General features: G+C 46.7%; 1 protein-coding gene across 1 annotated transcript in view; it reads left to right on the top strand.

Annotated features, from left to right (window-relative positions):
• The first annotated feature begins 6,226 nt into the window (after window positions 1-6,226).
• BRINP1 (BMP/retinoic acid inducible neural specific 1) overlaps window positions 6,227-20,069 on the top strand; it is an 85,882-nt gene continuing 72,039 nt past the window's right edge. The window contains exon 1 of the mRNA XM_027470798.3: window positions 6,227-6,676. The gene's annotated coding sequence lies outside the window, so the exon portion shown is untranslated. The remainder of the gene's footprint in view (window positions 6,677-20,069) is intronic.

The raw sequence follows: 20,069 nt of genomic DNA, 5'->3' as shown, positions 1-20,069 counted from the left end.
AAGCTGAACCGTATTGGTACCCAGGCACATCTGGCTAGCAGGAGGTAGAGAATCGTGTAGGCAATGTTAATTGTTAGCAATATTACCACCAGCAGAGAAAGATAGCAGCTGAATTCAGGACTGCTCAGGGAGAGGTGTGCACACAGAGTAAGTATAGCAGTCTTTGCTTTGGGAAGCTTCCAAATAAAATAAACAAGGTGCAGTTTTTATACACACTCTTTAACATGCTGCTTGGGAAACTGTGGCATAAAAGCTACATCTAAACAGTCTGGCAGCTGTGTTTCTCACTACACACCAGGATCTTGGTCCTAGACACCTGGATGTGGTACACCAGGGCTTGTTCTTGGAGAACTTGGCCGTGTTTCTTGAAACAGGCTCCCAAACATTTTGATTTGTCTTCTGCTGCTCTGACCACCAACCAGAGTAGCCTAAGAGGCCGTGTTTACACAGAAAATTTTTGTAAAACACTTTGGTATACATCTTTCCACATAGTTCCTGAAAATCAATCACATCAACATTTTCTTAACGAGATGAAAAGACACTGTTGTAAGCAAGGAATAACACTGCTCAGGGCATGTGGTTACTGTATGGTAACAATAACCCCATTTCTCAGGGTGCCGGCACGCACCAGCTATCAACCTCCTGACTCACCGCATACCTGAGGCAAAGTGCAGTTATCTCAGAGCAGCAGCATGCTCTGAAATGTGTCACTCCTTAGTGATTCAAATTCAGATTTTCTCCCAAATAAATAATAAATGACACCAAGGGGAGGGGGGGGGTGCTGGGAGGGAGGCTGTTGTAAGGTGCTGGATAGCCTGCCTGCCTGAGTTAGATCCTCAGGCTCCAGAAAACTAAATTTCCCTCCTTTGCTGTGTTCCTTGGTCATTATTTATAATCCACATGAAGGTACAAAGATGAAACAGTCTTGTAACATCCATTCCAGATGACCGAAAAAAAAAAAATGTCCACAGAGTTACAATACATTAGCATCAATGTAAGTCATGCAGTCAGATGCATATGTATGTTATGACTTGGCTTTATCCTGTGGGTGGTACTGTTATTCTATACTAACATCTGATTGTATGACCTTATCTCAGCCCTGCTAGCTGTGCGCTGGCTTCTTCTCTTGTGTAAGTCAGAAAAGAAGTACTGACCCTCTAACTCTCGCTGACCTGCTTCAGAATTAGCTTAGAAAGACTACAGATGCCAGCGGCTGTCCAATGCCTCCAGCAACCCCTGCAAATCAGGCTAAGAGATTTCCTTCACATGCCTCTTTCAAAAACTTCAGGAGATATCAGTGCCTCTTGCTTTACCATCTCTTTGGAATGAATATTTTTGGGGCTAAGGGAGATATGAAACAGATGCAAGAACATAGATACATTGGAGTGAGGAGTAAGAAAAAAAGCTCAATTGAACATTCTAGTCCCTGCATTTGACTGCATGTGGGTTTCATCTACCAACATTTTTTTGAGTGGTATGAAGTGATGAGTGATTGCAGATAGAGGCAGAGCGAGGCTTGAAGCCTTCTGTGCAGTGTACAGCTCATGATGGGTTGGGAGTTACAAGTAGTTCCCTTTTAAAAGCCTTACTCCAAGTTCAGAAGAAACTAAGCTGCAGGTGATGAATACTGATGACTTGCACTTGGTACCACACAATAGTAACAATAGTGAATATGAAAGACTGCTAATAAAGAGGATGGATTTGTGGCTAGGATGGGAAAATCAGCAGATATGGGTTCATTTGCTTGCTCTCTCATGCACGTTTGCAAGCTCCAGAGGAAAGGGCTCAACTCTTCTGAAGTCATCCCACTACAATTTAGGAATTCAGTCTAAGCTGCTGATTTGGTTCCTTTTAGATAGTTAATTCCATAAGAAAATCCATATTATATCTAAGATAGTGTCTATGATAACAAGAAGGTTGCACCTCTGGAGTGATAACTATCTTTCTGTTGTCTGAAGAGGGTATTTAGACAAACATCTGAAACCAAACACCTGTCCCGTTCGAATTACACAAGAATCCAGTGGAAGAAATCATTAATTTTGCATCAGTTAGCCCTGACCAACAACTTTCATATTAATGTGGCTTCTGAGCTGGGAAACAATCAGTTCCTACTCTTCTTTCTGCCCACTATGTTTTCCTACAGCTGACCTTATAGTGGTATCTGTCTTATTTTAAGTTTCAATGACAGACAAACCACTCTCATATCTTTCTTCACAAGCCATCTGCTTCCTACCCAAGACCAGTAGTAAAAATACCAAAAAAACTCATCAGAAAGCTGAATCTCAGGAGACTGAAAACTCATTCTGCAGCCCCCAGAGGCTCACAGTGCTCAGAACAAGTATCCTCAAAGGTGAGTGCCTAGGACAACTGAAGATCGATTTTGAAGCTGTGGTATTTCTTCTTTTGCCAATTTAAAGTTGGAAAGGGATTTATCTCAATAGATAAATTTGGGATATGTTAATTTAGGTGCAGTGTACTGATGGAACAACACCTACTTGGGAAATTCAGTGAGTTCAGAGTCTTTCAGGCTTCTAGAGCTGTGCTGGGGATGATTCAGTTTAATGCAGAGGAGCCAGCTATCAGTAACTTATTTCAGAAAAACACAGGTCCTAACTGTTTCTTCTCCCTCTAATGGGACCTGTCTACATTTTTGTCTTGCTTTGCAAGGACTTCCAGCCCTTCTCCTGTTGCCTGTTCAAGTTTTGACTATAAACCTTCAATTCTGCATTGGACATGGTGGAAACAAGTCTCTGCCAGCTCCTTGCCTCTTAAATCTGACCCTTGAGCCCCCTGCCAAACTTCTTCCACCATCCATCAAAACAGCCTGGTATTTATCTGGCCACACAACCATGCACATCACCCAATCTAGTCTGTGAACAGTGAGACACCCACCCACCTTTTCGGGGATACCAACAGCAAATTAATATGGCTGGTGCTCATATGGCTGGATAGCTACACAACCAACACAAAACACAGTCTAAATAAGATCAGTACTTATTGTGGTATTGTTTGCAGGGGAGAAAGAGGAAATACATTTCATAAGAGACTGGGAGAGCACCAGAATATCAATACAATGCTCACAAAGCAAGTTTAATCCATTTTTAGCCTGTAATAAACAATGAAGTCTGCAAAACCTTGACAAGAATACATTCTGCTTCCTCAAGGAGGGAAACACAAGAGGATATGAGGAAAGAAAAAGTTTGCTGGTAGCACAAGAAGAACTCAGAGTAGGGTCTGATTATTTTCACCAACCCTTGGGACTCTGAAGTGGGTTTTTGCTGCAGCATCACAAATAGAAATGAAGTATTCACCATGTGCAGGTGGCACATACAGGTTCTTTGCACTAGGAAATGGCACTCAGAATACACAGAGGGAACCCACTTGGACATGGACATTTATTTCTAATTTCCAGATCTCTGTTTCATGTGACATTTTGCTAAACTTTTGACAATCCAAATTATCATTTCTCCATCCTCACCACCATCTTTTTTGTTGTTGTTGTTTTTGGCCTAGTACTTGCAAATGGGAGGCTCTCTTTTTACACAGTGTGCTATGAATTTCTGTTCTCCTTCATGTTCTTTCTTGATTGACTAGTTTATATTTCCTTCATGGGAAGAATATTATAATTAAAATATCTAAACTTTGTTTTGTTAGAAGAGAAAAAAGTGAGAACTGGGCACGCTAAAATTGTTAACAACTCAGAAAAACTCTTCAGTGGCAGAAAAAAATAAAAAATCCTGTTCAATGGAGCTTTGCTGATCTGGGGTGAAGATCCAGGCTTTGTTCATTGCAGGGAGAAGGTGAGATGAAATATCCAAGACTAAAAAGAGGAGATGACTCAAAAGAGAAAGCTACTGGAGTGAAATAATTTTGTTTTTAAAAATGCCATCCAGAAACCTTATCTTTGACACATAAGAACAGACACATAGCTAAATATGCTGTAACCTGCTTAGGTTTCCAAAGCAGCAAATTAAACCAGTGGACTATGCAGTGAGTGTCCATTCAGATGAGCAAAGCTCATTGAACACAACAATACTGTAAGAGAACATGTTGAATACTCAATGCACCAAATAATCCTCTTTTGATACAGAGACAGTAAAAGCTTTTGGGAAAGAGGCAGCAATAGCATGTGTATGAACTGGGGGGAAAGAGAGACAACAGTCTGGGACAAGAAAACGATGAGCAAAACTTCTATTTTCATTTCATTTTATATTTTTCTCATTATATTTTTATGATATTGACAGTAATTCTTGTTTCTGGGCAGGACACCCACCCCTGGCTCTGACTTTCTGGAAGAAGGTGTTACTTTGTAGAGAATATTTAGGTTGTTCTTTAGGTTCAGGAGACCTTTGGATGACTGAAGAGTATAGGCTCACCTGATTTCTCTTTGGTGTCCCTTCACAGGAATATGAAATATCATTCCAGGTCTCGCTAGACCTAATCACACGCTAGCCTTCCCAGGTGCAGTGAGGAATGACACCCAGTATTGCTCTGTTCGTTGAATCAGTAAATCCCACGTGACTGCAGCTGTTGTCCCTGGAGCTTTTGCTTTGATTTCAAACATCCTCATGTAAGACAGAAGGATCCCCCTTTCATTTCTGGTAAATGCCAAGAGCAACAATGAAAGAACACACTAGTGATAACCCCAGACACTATTTATTTGTTTAAACAAGTGCTTTGCAGATATATGGTCTATATAAGAACCGATCCCTCAAACCTCTCTGCCGTGGTGTACGCCATTCCTCTGTGGCCTTGTACCAGGGAGATCTGTGAGAATTGTTTCAGCCTTTTATATGAGCCAATGTGACAGAATCAGGGGTGGTTTACCATGAAGTGTGTTTTACAGCTGAACAGTTGCCTGGAAAAAAAAAAAAGTAAAACTCAAAAGCTTTGGGTGTACTGTAACAGATAAGCTAAGCTTCAGCCCTATCAGAGCAGCCTGGAGTTTAACCAAACAGCTTCTAATTCTGCTCAGAAAAGATTTGCTGAAGATTTAGCTTAAGACAATGTTCTTGTAGTCACAGTGGATGTGTGAGAGAAGGACAGAACAGACTGTCCTTGCAGGCCAGAGAAGGGGGGGGGCGGGGGGCAGAAAAAGGGCATGCCCCATTGTCCTTCTTGTCCCATATACCTTGCTCAAGGTGGCTGAGTATTTTCCCTTCTGACAGCACAGCACAACCAGCGATTTGTCTGAGGGGTCTAGGAGCCTCGCACAATGCCAGGGAGTGTTGGATGCTCTTCCTGCACTGGGCTGCTTTTGCTGAGCTGCTGAGATTCGTCTGGGTGGGCGATGCCCTTGAGGCACACCCGTCTCCGACTCATTCCTCCCTCGCTTTTCTTATATATTTTTAAAGCACTCGGGTAATCCCAGAGCTCCGTCCTGTTCATCTGAACCAGAGAAGTGCTGCGGAGGAGGAGGAGACCCCTTTCCCAGCTCTTCCCTGATCCCACGATGGGATTTCAGCCGGCTGTGCCAGGCGGACCCAGCTGCGGAGCCGAAACAGGAGGCTCCCGGGGTGGCTCAGCACGGCTCGGCACGGCTCAGCACAGCTCAGCACGGCCCAGCACGGCTCAGCACTGCTCGGCTCACCCCCCCAGGCCAGCCCGGGGGGCGAGCCGGGTCCTGAGTGCCCCCCCAGCCCCGCCGCTCTCCGCGGTGCTGAACCGCAGCGGGGTTTGCGGGGGGGTGGGGGTGGGGGGCGGCCCCTGCGCCCCCTTCCCGAGAGGAGGTGGGCACCCCAGGGCGGGGGCCGGGCTGGGGGCAGGCCCCCCAAACCTCCCCCCGGCCCTCCCTGCCTCCCGCAGCCGCTTGGTCAAAGGATGGGGCCCGGCGCTGCCTGGCTCCGGTAAGGAGAAAATAAAGGAGGGATGGGAGGGGGAGAAAAAGGGGAGAAAAAAAAAATAAGATTTAACGGGTGGGGGCCGCTCGGAATCTCAACCCGCTGCTCTGCAGCCTCCTCGCCAAATCCGGGGGGCAGACAAGTTTCGGTCCCCCCACAGCCCCTTCCAGCGGCCCTTCCCCGTCTCAGCCTCCCTTCTCACGGCCCAGCCTCCGTCTGGCCGGAGCTGGAGTCCCTCCTTTCTGCCCCCGCCTGCCCCTCCCCCGTCCCTAATTATGTACAAAACACTTCTTAGAATAAAATGGCCAGGCTGGGGCTCCTCCCTGCTCTCCTCTTCCCCATTCATCCTCTCCAGACCACTCCAAGCCCCTCCTCCGGTGACAAGCCCAGCCTCTCGCTTCCCTCCTGGAGCCCTTTTCATTTTTATTTCTAACCCCCTCTCCATTCTCCCTGCTGCCTCTGCTCCTTCCCCCGATGGCTACGAACTGAGCAGCAGAGGAGAGGGGGGGCACAGGAATAAGGGAAGGGGGCTGAAAAGGCAAGGAAAAAAAAAAAAAAAAAAAAAAACGAAAAGAAAAAGGGAAGAAAAAAAAAAGGATTTTTTTATTTTTATTTTTTTTTGCCTCTGCCCTTAATGCCCGCGATCTGGATCAAGGAGGGGGATTTTCTGTCTGAGCATGAAAAGGACTGCTAGACACCCAGGATTTTCACGCCTGCATTGCCGACCCAGCACCCAGTATGCAAGCTGGCCAGAGAAGCTCTCCCACAAGTTCCTACCGAGCCGAATAAAACCCACGGGCGCCCGGATCTCCTCCAGAGAGGGACATTAGCAGCAGGTAAGGCGAGCGCTGCGCTGCGGCTGCAGGGATGCCCCGGCCCCCAGCGGGCTCCCCCCGTTGTGTAACGCCCGTGGCACCTCTCCCCCAGCCCCGCACCCTTTTGTGTCCCCCCCCTGCCGGCTCGGGGAACACGGAGTTCCCGGGGGGGGGGGGGGGACACCGGCTGGGAGAAGTCCTGCAGCCCGGTTGGTGATGGGGTGTGCGTGAGGATGAGCTTGGCCGGCACTGGGAGGACTGGGAGGGCTGGAGAAGGATGAGGCCCCTGGAGGATGCTGGCGGTGGGGGCTCAGCCCCGGCTGGTTGAGCTGGGGGTGGGATGCAGCCAGGCTCCATCTGTATTCCGGAGTATCGAGACAGCCCGGAGCGGGGGGGGGGGACCGTCCCCAAGGAGATGGTGTCATCTCCACTTAATCCGCCGCTCCGCTTTAGCAAGTGACAAGCAAATCGCGGAGGAAAAGGAAAGTCTGTCGCCTTGAATCCCACACTGGGCTGATTGCCTCGACTTCTGGTGGGCACGGGGAGACAGCGGCAGAGCCGGGGGAGGGCAGCGATGGTGGGGGGGGACGCATCCCACAGCGCAGGAGCCTGGTTTCCCCCAGCTCGGCTCTCAGCGCTGCTTGTGAGGCTGCTGCCGAGCGTAACTTTGCCTTTTGCAGCCCATGGGGAATAGGGGGATGCAGGGCATCTCCACGCCATTGCATCAACCCTGAGGTCTGGCACAGTCCAGGTCTAAAGACACAGCAATGACCCAAAGAGAGGTGGGTGTAGGTGTGAGTGTGTGTTTTGGCTTCGGAGAGTCCCTCCGTGCTTCTGCTTGGGAGTGGGGAAAGGAGGAGGGGGTTACTTCTTAGATGCAGTCTCCTTTTCATGGAGAGAAACAAGCAGCAGATGAAACGCTGGCAATCTCAACGTGTGGCTTTAGCCTTTGAGTGACATCTGCACTAGGTAGGACAGAAGGATCCTTCGTGCTTTACTCTGGCTGTTCATCTGGGTGCATAATAATCATTCGTTAATGGCAGTTAAGCTGCTTTCCTGAGAGTTGTGGAGAAGTATTTGAGGGTTAGTGAGAGGAAGAGACAGCAAGTAACAAGGAGACGATGCTTTGGTGCAAGAAATATAAGAGAATATATTTTTTCTGTTCCTTAAAAGGGAAAAAGATTGATCAGATCTGCTTGTGAGTGACAGACAGACAAACCCAGGCTCTCTCCCTCCCACACAGCACATAGAGAAGCAGTCGCGTTTTCCTTGCACGCATGTACACGCTAAGCACATAAAGCACACGTTGCTGAACTCGTACAGCCGGCACGCTTAAACACATGCTTAAACCCCGTGCTGAAGCCCAGCAGCTCAATCTTGCTCTCCCATGGAAGCTACACAGCCCCGCAGCTCCCCTGCGTGCAGACACACAGTCCTGATCTCCACGCGAACAGGCACCGTAATGTGCAGGACTGCATTGATATTCTCTCTATGTGAATCAAGGATTCAGACATTCACACGAGCATGCACACGCTGTCTTCTTTGCAAGTCTCTTGTTAGGTGGTTTGTGCCTTAATCGTAGGCTTCTCCTTCATAGTTGGTTCCAGGCATTGATTTGGGGTTTGTCTGACTCCAAAGCCCTTTGCCACGCAGCAGAAAAGGCGTTTTGTGAGTCTGCGTTTGTTTTACTGCTCTTTGCATGTTCCCTCGAACTCAGTAATGATTTTGCTACTGGAAAGGCAGCAGCCAGGGGACCAGGGAATGGCTGGGGGGAGCAGTGGCAATCCCATACCTGTCATACCTTCTCTGATCAAGGACCAGTCTGTGAGAACGTGAAGTGCTGTGCTGGAGTCACATTTGCTTTTTCTACGTCTGAGCGTGTGTGTGAACAAAACCGCATATGCATCTATAGCTAAATATACACAGCGCAGGCTCCACTTCAGCCGTACCCAGGTTCAGAGCAAAACCTTCCCACCCTTAGAGTACAAACACGAATCTGCCTTTGCAAGCTCCTCCGGTCAGAACTGGCGTAGTACACACGGGGGAGATGATGTCACTGGCATTAGAGGTATTTAACCAGCACCCCCCTCTGACCTTCCTCCCCTTCCCCTCTTTCCATCGGGCCTAGGAAGGAGGCTGTGCTGTTCTCCGAGAGCAGGAATGGAATGGGGCCGACTAGAGTCCATGTTAAAACTTTGGAGGGGAGGAACATATGGTGAATTGGCTCGCTGTGGGTAAAAAGGTATCCCAAAAGAGGTGATGGAGAGCATAGCTCTGTTCCCTCCTCACCTTTACTGTTTACTACGTTGGAAGTATGCGTAAGGCTGATGCTAACCACTACAAGGGAGCGGGTCTGCCAGCAGACCATAATCGCTGTTGTCTGTGTAACAGAAATACTTCAAAGCCAAATCCCTCTGTCTTTGCTCAGGCAGAAGTCCCGGTGCCTGCACTGAGTGCATTGCTCAGGAAAGCGCTGCAGAAACTGGCTCCGGTCAGGAACCGGTGCGTTCGTGCTGGCTCCCTGCCCACCCCCAGAAATGGATGGATGTGGATTTCTAGAGTCTGCCCAGGGCTCGGTGTCAGCACGGTGTGAGCAGCTGACGCAGGAAGGTTCAGAAAAAAAAATAAAAAATAATAGTAATAATAAATAAATATATATATATATATATGTATGTATGTATGTATTTATATATATCTCCAAAGCTCGAAAACAAGGATGAAAATCCCGTAAGCTTGGAAACGAGGATGAAAATCAGCTAGGCACAGAGCATCATGCCGCTTCGTGCGGAGAACCAAGCGGGGACCCCCCCTCCTCGGTCCCCGTCCCCCCGCGGTCGGGACCCGCTCCGCAGCCGCGCAGCTCCGCGGAGCCGCCGGGCGGGCGGCGGCGCCTTGTCCCGGGAGGGGGCGCTGTGGCTCCACGCAGCCCACCCGAGCCGAGCCGAGCCGAGCCGGGGGGGGGGGGAGAGCTCCCACCTCCCCCCTGCCTGCCCCGGCCCCGCGGAGAGGGAGCCAAGCGCTGATAACGCTCCGGGGACCCGGGGGGGGAAGAGGGATAAATAACAACAGGGCTCTCTTCTCCGAGGAGGCCAGGTGCAGCTGAATGGGTTGGGGCCGGATCCTTCCCGCTGCAAGGCGGCAGAGCCCCGCTGGTGGGTGCGGGAATCCTGCCCAGGATCTGGCCCGATGCGCGCAGGAGGCTTTGGCCCGGTGATGAAATGCAGCTACTTCTGGGACAGAGCCCAGCAGCTTTTCCGTGCCAGCAAATACTACAGGGGAAGTGAAAAATCGCTTCATGCATTGAAAGTGCAGAGATGAACTTAGCGAGGCAGAATATAAATTACCCAGAGTTAGGTGGCTGGTGCCCTGCGCTTTGATTTACACCATCCCTCTCTCAAAAAGTATCACGAGATTTTTACAACCGTAAGGACCTTGGCCCATTTCCTTCCAGGCCACACAAGAGCAGCTTCTCCAAAAGGGAGAATGTCCATGCACGGAGAGACCCAGCTTCTAAATAAACCCACGGTCCGATCCTCTGCTTTTTCCTCGTGCCTGGAAGATGGCTGCTGCCCGGGGCAGGAGAAGAGGCTGGCTTAGTGTTGGTGCTGAGCTGAGTCAGGGCAGAGCATCTCTTCCTGGCTACGGGGAGCAGCCCAAGGTGTTTTGGGTGCCCTGGGAGGTTTTGCCGTGCAGTGCCATGCTGCCACGTCCAGGAGGTCTGCAGCTCGTAATTGGTGTGGGAAAGGGAAACATTATCAAACAGGTAGGCCTGGAGAAGGAAACTGTATGTATCTCCTGGGTTCCTCTGTCCAGAGAGAGCCGAGCATGGGCAGAGTTGGACTAGATGGATCGGGTGATGTTCAGCGCAGTTTGGGAGTAGGCACAGGACAGCTGTTGCTGGCACGAGGGGCTGAATAGCACCATTTCAGGAGAGAAAAAATGCTGGGACTAGTGGGAGGGATGGGAGAAAAAGCAGAAATCAGCGGAGCAGCTGATTTAGACTGAGCTGAAAACAAGCGAAAGACTCAAGTTTACTTTGGCAATGCTGAATCAGACCCTAAATGAAGGCGGCATAAACTGGCATAATCATGTCATTTGGAAAAGTGGCAGAGGGTCAGGCCCTGGATTCGCTCAGTGCTTGGGCCAGGGATCTTTACAACATGCCCGCACCTTTGCAGCCCTCTGCTCAGCGCACTGCTTTCATGCAGCCGGGAGGCAGGAAGGCCTGTGAGCAGCATCACAGGAACCAAAGAAAGATTCTTATTTATTTTTGTTATTTGTTCTCCCGAAGTCATGTACTGCAACCCATTTCATAGAAGCCCACAAGGTGCAGCTGGCAGAGCATACATACCTACCGCAGTGCTGCTGCCACATCCCCTGACAGGTCCACTCGGCGCTGGCTACGAGCAGGGACCGTGGTGGCACTGAGGCCCCTGCGGCTCAGCTGATGGCACGTCTCAAGGTGTTGACACAGGAGCTGCAATGCTTCGACTCTCACACAAATAATTCCCCTCTCCTACTTCATAAAAACAACCAGTTTCATTGCTGCTGGAGCGCCTTTCCCCTGGCAGTAGGGCTATGAGTAAGGCAGAGCCGCAGAAGCTGATCAGAGCAGAGCATCTAACCCAGCTCCAGATGGCCTCCAGGGGAGGACAGTGACTAGCCTTTGCCAGGTGCATGCTGGCGTGGTGTTTGTATTGTTAATGTTGTATGCATTGTTATTATTACTGTTTGTGTTGGTGACAGAAAGGCTGGGCAGAGGCAGAAGTTCAGGTGCCAGGAGCACCAGTACGGCTTTCAAGGCCTAGAACAAATTTTCTGTATGCATTAGCAGTGGGCTCTGTTTAACAGAGTAATGCCATCGCAGCGACATCTTTCCTTCCCGACATTAAAAAAAATTAAAACAAAACCAGCCGTGCACTGATGCACACCAGGCAATGATACAAACGAAGCTACAAGAGGTTCTCAAGAACAGATCCAGAATTTTGCTCCAGGGTTTTTTGTTGTAAAGGAAAAAAAAATAAATAGCAGAGGGACCTCTCACACTCCTATCCATTCCCCTGTACTGACAGATTTCCGGCAGAGTAAGGGGGTCTGAGGCAACAGGGTAGCTTGGGTTCTTGCAGTCCCTTCATGCTTGGAACCTGGCTTATGGCTCTCCTGGGAGAAAGTGTGCTTTTTCACCCAGTGTTTGTAGAAGTTAAAGCCTGGAGCCTTACAGCAAGACTTCTTACGGTGTGGGCTTCTACGTTTATGCATATTAGAGCTGAATGTGTGTCGTACAGCGAGTACCTGTGAAAAGCCAAGAACTGCTTGCTGTAAATCATCACAGCCCGCGGAAGCCAGGGGAGTTAAACGGCTTCATGGTGAGCAAGGATCTCTATCTCAGGGTTTGATTTAGAGCATGATTTAGAACCTGGCCTGTGCTCTAGATTCTACTGTGTCCATCACAATTTTGGATGCAATTTTGGCTAGAAGTCCTGAGTCAGCAAAACTGCTCCCGTTTAGCCATCTCTTTACCCCACTGGAGCAGTGCATGAGGTTGTCAGATACGTTGCAAACACTGGGAACCTTTGTGATAATTTATCCTTGCAGTTGTGGATGCTGACTTGCTAAGCAGGGTGGAAGACAGGGAGGATGAGCTTTAAAACCATTGCCTTGTGCAGGCAATACATTTCAGGTGGGGCTGCCAGAACCAGAAGAATAAATAAAAGATGTTTGTTCAGCAGTTCAGAGCAATCATTAGAAAAGTGCAAAGAAGCTAAAACTAACCAATGAAGGACAAAAGGAACCGAACTGTGACCCTGGGGAGGAGGCCAAATTCAGGACAGGCAGGAGAACCATGATGAGAAGGGGAGAATCTCTCCAGCTGGACTTCTGGTGTCGGTGGAATAAGCAGCAGTGAGGCTACGAGTGCTGGAGCAGCCTGGCTGCTTTCGGCGTGTGACTGTTCTTCAAGCAGGTACAGATGGTGAGCGGGTAGCAAAACCCTCAGACATATGCCAGGGTACATATGTGGCTATAGGTCCCTCCTGGCTCAGGCCACCTCCTTGCCTAGAATATGAGGATGTTAGTGTTATTCCAGGCATTTCTCGTGCTGTGAGAGATTTTCAGTAAAAAATCAAAGATGTGTTTTGAGGGAGCAAGGAGAGCGTAGGAGATACAAGGTGAGCCTGAAGAATGCTTGAGAAATACTGAGGAAGTAGAAAGGAGATAGCTAACAAAGACAGCACAACGTTTGTGCTAAAATTGTGAATGGACATAAAGCAGCAATGGGAACACGTAACGTAGCCTTAAGACCAGCAGCTATTTCTAGATTTGCTTATGTCATGTTGTCCAAATTCCAAGTTGTTTCTGTAAAACAACTCCAGGCTTCACTCTTTTTTGCCTGAGAATATTTTTGCCTGGTAATATTTTTATCTGCCATGACCATTCTCCTAAAGAGCACTAGAAAGTATTTGAAAATGAGGGTGGGCTGCTGTACTGTATTTTAAGCTAGCTAGTAGATAAATCTAACCAGGCAGGTTAGATTGCCACCCATTAACATTCTACAAGAATATTTATGTCGTTGGCTTAAAGTAGACTATTAGCTGTAATTTGAGTTCTGGTAAATATTTGTATAAAATTATTTTGTGTGTGTGTGTGTACATTTATAGATATAGATATATATATATCAATCCTCATATTTGCTTCTTAGGAGAGAAAAGTTAATGGCAAAAGGCAGCGATCAGAACTGGGTGTATTGCTCTGGATGTTTGATAGTGAAATGGAGGAAGGCGTGGTACAATTTGGTGATGGAGCTGGGTCAGGCCTTGTTAAAACTGGGAACAATTGAGAAGTGCTCTGACCAAAACAGCAGGAGAAAGCAACATTTGTTGAAAGTAGAGGAATAGAATATCTCTGCAGAATGGCAAAAATAAATACAGGATGCTCAAACAAATGAAAAAGCATCAAAAACCAAGGAAAGTCCCTTGATTAAGACACCGAGACAGGATGACAGGGTAAGGGCTATACCAGAACTGCCACCCTGAGTGAAGTGAAAGGTTCATTTAGCCCTGACTCTGTGTCCCATCATGGTCAGTGGTGGACACTGAAGGGATCAGAGAGGCCTGGATGAGTGCTGCCACCCCTGGGACAACCTGTTGGCTAGCTGGGGACATGCAGAGCTGACCGATGTCTCACGACAACTGTGTGCAGTGTCACCAGGAGGTCTAGCTTGTGTGAGCATGGCTAATTCCTCCTGGAGCCCTCTTATGCTTTTGGTTTCCACAACATCCTGCAGAAAAGAAATTATGGGTCATGTGCAGAAGTATTTCATTTGTTTTTTTAGAGCTACCACATAATTTTCTTGGGTGCTTCCAACTTTTGGTTAAACAGGAAAGAGTAGATAACTGTCTCTCATTCTCCATTCCTGCCTTATCTGTGACTGCATAGACATCACATCATGCCCTTGTCTCCATGGCTTCCAGGCCCCATTATTGCAGAGTACATAACTGAGTGCTTAAATATTGCTCAAAGAATACTGAATGTAGGCTTGCTTTTAGACATCAAGTGTCACAGACCAGTGCAATCATATCTGCAATGGGCCCAATCCTGCGGTCTGAATTTCATAGATAAATTCCTTATTACAGTCCAATGGATGTAATGAAACCTGACTGCGAGATCAAAGTCTAAGCAACTGCAAATCCATACACATGCTGAATGCAGAGTGAATCATGTTTGTGATCCGCTGGAATTCAGTTTCTTTGTTCCAAAATGCTGGTCAGGAAGGCAGAAGAAACATTCCCCGGGATATTATAAAGACTAACATATAATCAGAAGGAGAATCAATGGAGATTGATGGCAAATTAGATGGATACTTGAGACATTAAAAGGAAGGACTGAAAATAGAAGTGGTATTATAATTGAACCATATTAATATATTTTAAATTGCTTTACAAATATTACCAAGTTAAATGGGGAAATAATAGTTTATTTAGTATGGGAAAGCTGGAGTAAGAAGGGACATTTGGGTTCTAGCACAAAAGTATGTGAAGGTTAGAATGAAAAGTGATCAGAAACGTTTTAATGCTTTGATGATACAAGAACAAGGGGACACATCAAAATTAAAGGGCACAACTTTTCAAGCAAATTAAAAGGAAATACTCCTTTCTTCAGCCTATAGTGAAGCTACACAATTCCCTGCTGCAGAAAGTTGCTGAGATGAAAGTCTGGACGGATTTGAAGTGTAAAGGGCTGTATAACTTTGTAGCAATTAATAGCATTTGCAGCTCTGCAATCTAGGACAATGGTAATCAGATCTCATGCTTCAAAGCAAAAGCTGACCATCTTCTGGGGTCAGGAAGGACATTTTCTCTCTGCATAGTAAGAACATAATATGGTTGGCCAGGTAATATGACTGGATATGGCCGATCCTGCTAGAAGCTAAGTCAGCAAGAGATTAGCAAATTGCTTCTCTGGGTGCTGGATTAAGGTATTATAAAAGGGTTTTTGCCAATGCCAAACAGCATATCAATCCAACAATCTCTTCTTCTGTGTCAACTCCCACAAAAGTAATTTCACTGATTACAGTAGATATTGAAGCAGGACATGAAATGGGTGGTTATAAGCAGCTGCAGTGACCCTGAGCTGCACATTTCAGCTTCCTCCATCGCCGCCGTTATCTGCAGGATGGTGCGCAGCCCCGATGAGCCTGGAGTCTCCCTGTGCTGGGTGCTGTACAGCTGCAAGCTCCCTGCCCTCAGGGGCCTCCAGTGCAGACAGTGGAGATGGAAAAGAGGCAGGGGATGCTGTCACCTCTGCTCTCTACCAGGGGAAGTGCAGCACAAGGCTCAGGGATCAATTCAAATCCTATTAGAGTCAGTGGAAGCATTTTAGTTTGCAGGAATAGGAGCTCAGGCTTGGCCTTAGCTGATTTTGAAAGTAGTCAGTGGCAAGGGAATGCAACATCTGAGAAAACAGGGCCTTAAATATTGCAGTGGGGTATGCTGGACACTTGGAAAATCAACCTCCAGGACGTTTGTGAAAAGTCACCTTAAAGAATTTGCCCAAGCTGACAGAGGAAGGCTGGGGCAGGGATGAATGACTGAAAGCTCAACCAAACTGCCCTGGTAGGAGCAACACAGGGGAGAGGTAGCAGTGAAGGAGCCCTTTCGTGTCCCATCTCCTCTCCCCTGTTCACCAGAGGGTCCCAAGGTGTCCCCCACATGGAGACTCATCCTTGTGCCATGTGCCAGGCACAATCCTGCCTCCTGCCAACCATCTTCTACCCTCAGCAGGCCCACGCTGGTGGGAGGAAGGAGGAACCTGCCTTTCTCCAAACCCTTTCTCTCACATCAGCCATATTTCCCTGTTGCCAAAGTCAGACATCTGTGCAAAGGGTACATGGGCAATCGTATATAGATGGGTGCTCAGCCTTGGCAGGGGACACTTTCCGAAGTGCCTGGTGGCCACAAGCATCGCAAGGTGTGCAGAGACCACTCTGACCCAGCCAGCTGCCCTAGGGCTGAGACTGGTAGTGAAAGTATGTTTTCTTCAGTAAGATGGGAAGGAAGAAATGCTCATGGCTGTGAGGAGAGCATGTAATGTAGAAGGAATAAAGCTCCAGGAGATGTGTGGCTGGGGCCAGGAGGGAGGCAGAGCTGGCAGGTAGGAACACAAAGTTCACTGGCAAGGCAAGTGCGAATGCTGAGACAAATTGCCACATCGAGAAAAATGATTCCTCTGCTTCCCGGCTTGCAAACAGCAGAGAGATGTGACAGGCAGGTGCAAACCTGCCGACGAGGTGTTCTGTAGGTGTGATGATTACTGTGCTTACGGGCTTGGCTGGAAAGGGGAAGGATGGACAAGGGAGTTCTCATTCTGCAAAATGCATGAGAAAGATGTATGCAGAAAAGTAGCTGTTGGGTAGGATTGCAGTTTACCTGCATTATTGGAAGATTGATTTCTAATGAAAGGAGCTGAGAAGGGAGGGGAAGAAAAATTTATAGACAGCAAGAATGGGAATCAGAGCTTTAAAATGGCAGTTGTGAGTTAGTATTCTTGAAGGGCTGGTTCAAATGTGACTGCAGAGACCAGTGCTAGGTTCTGATTTCCAACCATCTGCATTAAAAATAGAGAAAAGAGAGAGAGAGAGAGACTAGCAGACTGGCCTTGGTGAAATTCTGCTGGGTTTGCCCCAGGGAACGAGAATTGTCCCTGCATTTCAAGTACCTGTAAGACTTAAAACACTGCCAAGGCTGAGAGGTGAGGTGAGGGTTGAAAAGGGAGAATGGCAGGCAGGAATAAGCAGATTGTAGGCTAGGCTGGGTAACTCAGGGATCTGTAATAAAACTGCACGGTGATGGATAGTGAATAAAAGACTATGGGTATATTATGGTTTACGGAGCACAGGACAGATGTGTCTCTAAGGAGACTGCGATAAGGAGTGGAAGGCAGCAGCGGACAGGGAGCAGCGGCTGTTTTGGGATGCAACAGCACTGTGTGAATAAAGCAGCGCCATCGCAAGATAGTTCAATCCCGGTGCTGTCACCACCGTGTTATATATGACCTTGGGCAGGTCACTTAGGCTGATATCTTCCAGAAGAGCTTTTTAAATGCATGGGCAGAGGAGCTGAATTTCTTCTGTCAAAGCTGCAGTTCTGAGCCCTCCGGCTTGCACAGGGGATGTAAACCACTCGGGGAACTTGGCTCCAAGTTTGGCACAAGGAAAAAAATCTGGATTTTTGGAAGAGTTCAGCAACCCATGTCCTCAGAAAATATAGCCCCCAAAGACTGGTGTTCAGCAGTGCTGAGTCTTTACATTTCCAGTGCTGGGCCAAAGCAGCCCCAGCTTGCTTTTAATTCCCCACCACCCCAGCAAAATGGTTCTGTGTTTATAAGTCTGACCTGGATTAACTTCTCTTCTTCCTGCCTAAATCCACCACTAAAATTAGCTTTTTGCTGGAATATGTAAGGGAAGAATACATTAATTATATCTCTTTCCCTCTCCTACACGCAGGTACGGGGCTTTTGCTTACAAAACATGCCCAAGGAAGTGTGTGCACACATGCATGCATACACACCCATGCACGCTGTGCTTTGAGACAGCTGAATGAAGATTGTTTCAGTGCAGCATATTAGTCTTTTAACCAATTTCATCATTTGCAGTAAATAGCAATTAATGATAAAGCAGCTTACATTAAAAAGAAGAGCAAAGGAGGCTGATAACTGCTTCCTGCCAGTGGATTCTCCTGCAGTGCTTCTCATTACTTTGTTTGTTTTGAAGTTTGAAGGCAGCCAGTGTGTTTTCCCGTAGCATTTTGTTTTCTCACTGCTGCTCCTCCAAGCTGCTCACAGGGGGGAATCACCGTGTTACAAAGGACACAGCTCAGGGTTTGTGTCTCTGCCTTTGCAGCTCATGGCAGGGTAATACCAAACAACATCTTCTCTCCCATTAATGCAACAAGCTCCAGGGGAAGGGTGGCAGCTCTTCCATAGAGCCGAGACCAGCACAGGGCAAACCCCAAACCCACCCTGTCTCAGAGACCAGGGACACTTCTCTGATGCTGGGGGCATGATCCCACCTCAGGTGCCATAATGAACATGAACCCAAGGGCTGGAGACAAACACACACTCTGCTGAGCTTGCAGTGCATTACAGCTGATCTCTGTAAGGAAGATTTGGAATTGGAGAGAATAATAATAATAATAATAATAATAATAATAATAATAATAATAATAATAATAATAATAATAATAATAATAATATCAGGAGAAATTAGATGTGCTCTAGATTTCATTTTTGTCAGTGATTTTAAAATTCCAGGCTCCTGAAAGGATGTGAGGGCTGATTTCTAGCTCAATAATGCAGTATTTTGGGAGTACAATGTAGAGGATGCATCCTGCATCCATCCTGTGTATGTGCAGTGTTTGAGAGTGCAACAGCTGCTGGGACAGTACAGAAGGGCTGTGGAAGATGACAATAATTCTTTGAAAGGTTTGTGTTTCTGCTTGCTTATATTGCCCACAACTGCTGTTAATAAAGCAAACCATACCCACAGCTCTTGTTTTCTTTTTGGCGTGGTGGAAGCCTTCTTCCCCCAAAGAAAACCCAAAAGCAAACTAGTACAGAGATTGTTTGGTAAAGGAACTTGGGAGCCAAATTTATGGACACTGTAGGAACACCCTAATTACCCTAATTACCTCGGGGACCGAGATTGCCATCGAGTGGCTGGGAGGAGGGTCCCATGCCTGAGCTCAGACACAGGAGTGGGGATGGCAGAGGATGCCTGAGAAGCAGGATCCCCAGCACAAGGTGCTCCTGTCCCTCTGTGTCTGTGTCTTGTTCAGGGCATTCTCCTGTGGTTTGACTCGGGGATGGCTGGTTGCAGGGGGCTATGCTTTTGTTTGGGTTCACGTTCCGATTTTCTATAGGGAGCTATATATTTTCTGCAGGGACCTATTTTGGTTATGTGTTAGAGAGAACTGTGCCTAAAAAAATAATTAAATAAAATAATTAAAAAAAAAAAAGAAAGAAAGAAAAAGGAGAGCCAAAAGAATAGGTAAAAAGGGATACTGTAACTGTCTTAAAATAAAACAGCAGAATATGGCAATTTCTAATGGAAAAAGTAAATTCAGTTTCTCCAAGATTTTATCCTGGGAACTTTTCACACATTGTGGAAACAAGGATTCGCTCATTTATTTTTTCTGTAAATCTTACTATTTTACTTTAAATTCTGTTAAATGTAAGTTTAGAGTAGAAATGAACAAGGTACTATGAAACAGAGCAGCTCAAGAAACTCACAGAAATTCAGTCTTGCTGAGCTGTCTCATGTTGTTACAAAGATTTGACTGACAGTTATCGTAATTCCTGGTAGAGATGAGAGATTAATTATTTTTTTTCTTAAAGTTTGGTTCTGAATAAAAAAAAAAAAAAAGGAAAAAATAATTTTAGTCATGCCAACATAGCTGGGGTGGAAGAATGAAAATTTTATGTGTGACACTAAACAGAAAGGAGAATAAAAACAACTTTCAAGCTTTAAATTTGACAAAAATATATATATTTTTCAGAGCTAGGTTATTTCACTTTTTTTTTTTTTTTTAACATTTCCTTCTAGGTCCACTTTATAAATATTTCAATATGAAACATGAGTTTAGGAATAATTCAGTCTTTTATATTTTTCCTATCCTGTTTTTTTTTTTTTTTGACAGTAACTACCTAATGAATTCAATCTGAATTAATAAGCATTGTCAGTCGATCCCCAAGCACTTTTTTGTGCCTGATTTTAGTACGTGTTAAAAATAATGTCTCGCATCTTCAATGCCTATGTTAGCAGTTTCCTTTGTGCTCCACGGTTAAAAACAATTCGTACCTCAAATAACATACGCTCAGAGGGTATAGAGCAGGGGGAGATAAAAGAGAAAATAAAAATATT

This window comes from Anas platyrhynchos, chromosome 18, assembly GCF_047663525.1.
Source record: "Anas platyrhynchos isolate ZD024472 breed Pekin duck chromosome 18, IASCAAS_PekinDuck_T2T, whole genome shotgun sequence".
Classification (NCBI taxonomy): domain Eukaryota; kingdom Metazoa; phylum Chordata; class Aves; order Anseriformes; family Anatidae; genus Anas; species Anas platyrhynchos.
The sequence above is the reverse complement of the archived record's forward strand: the minus strand, read 5'-3'. Positions and strand labels throughout refer to the sequence as shown.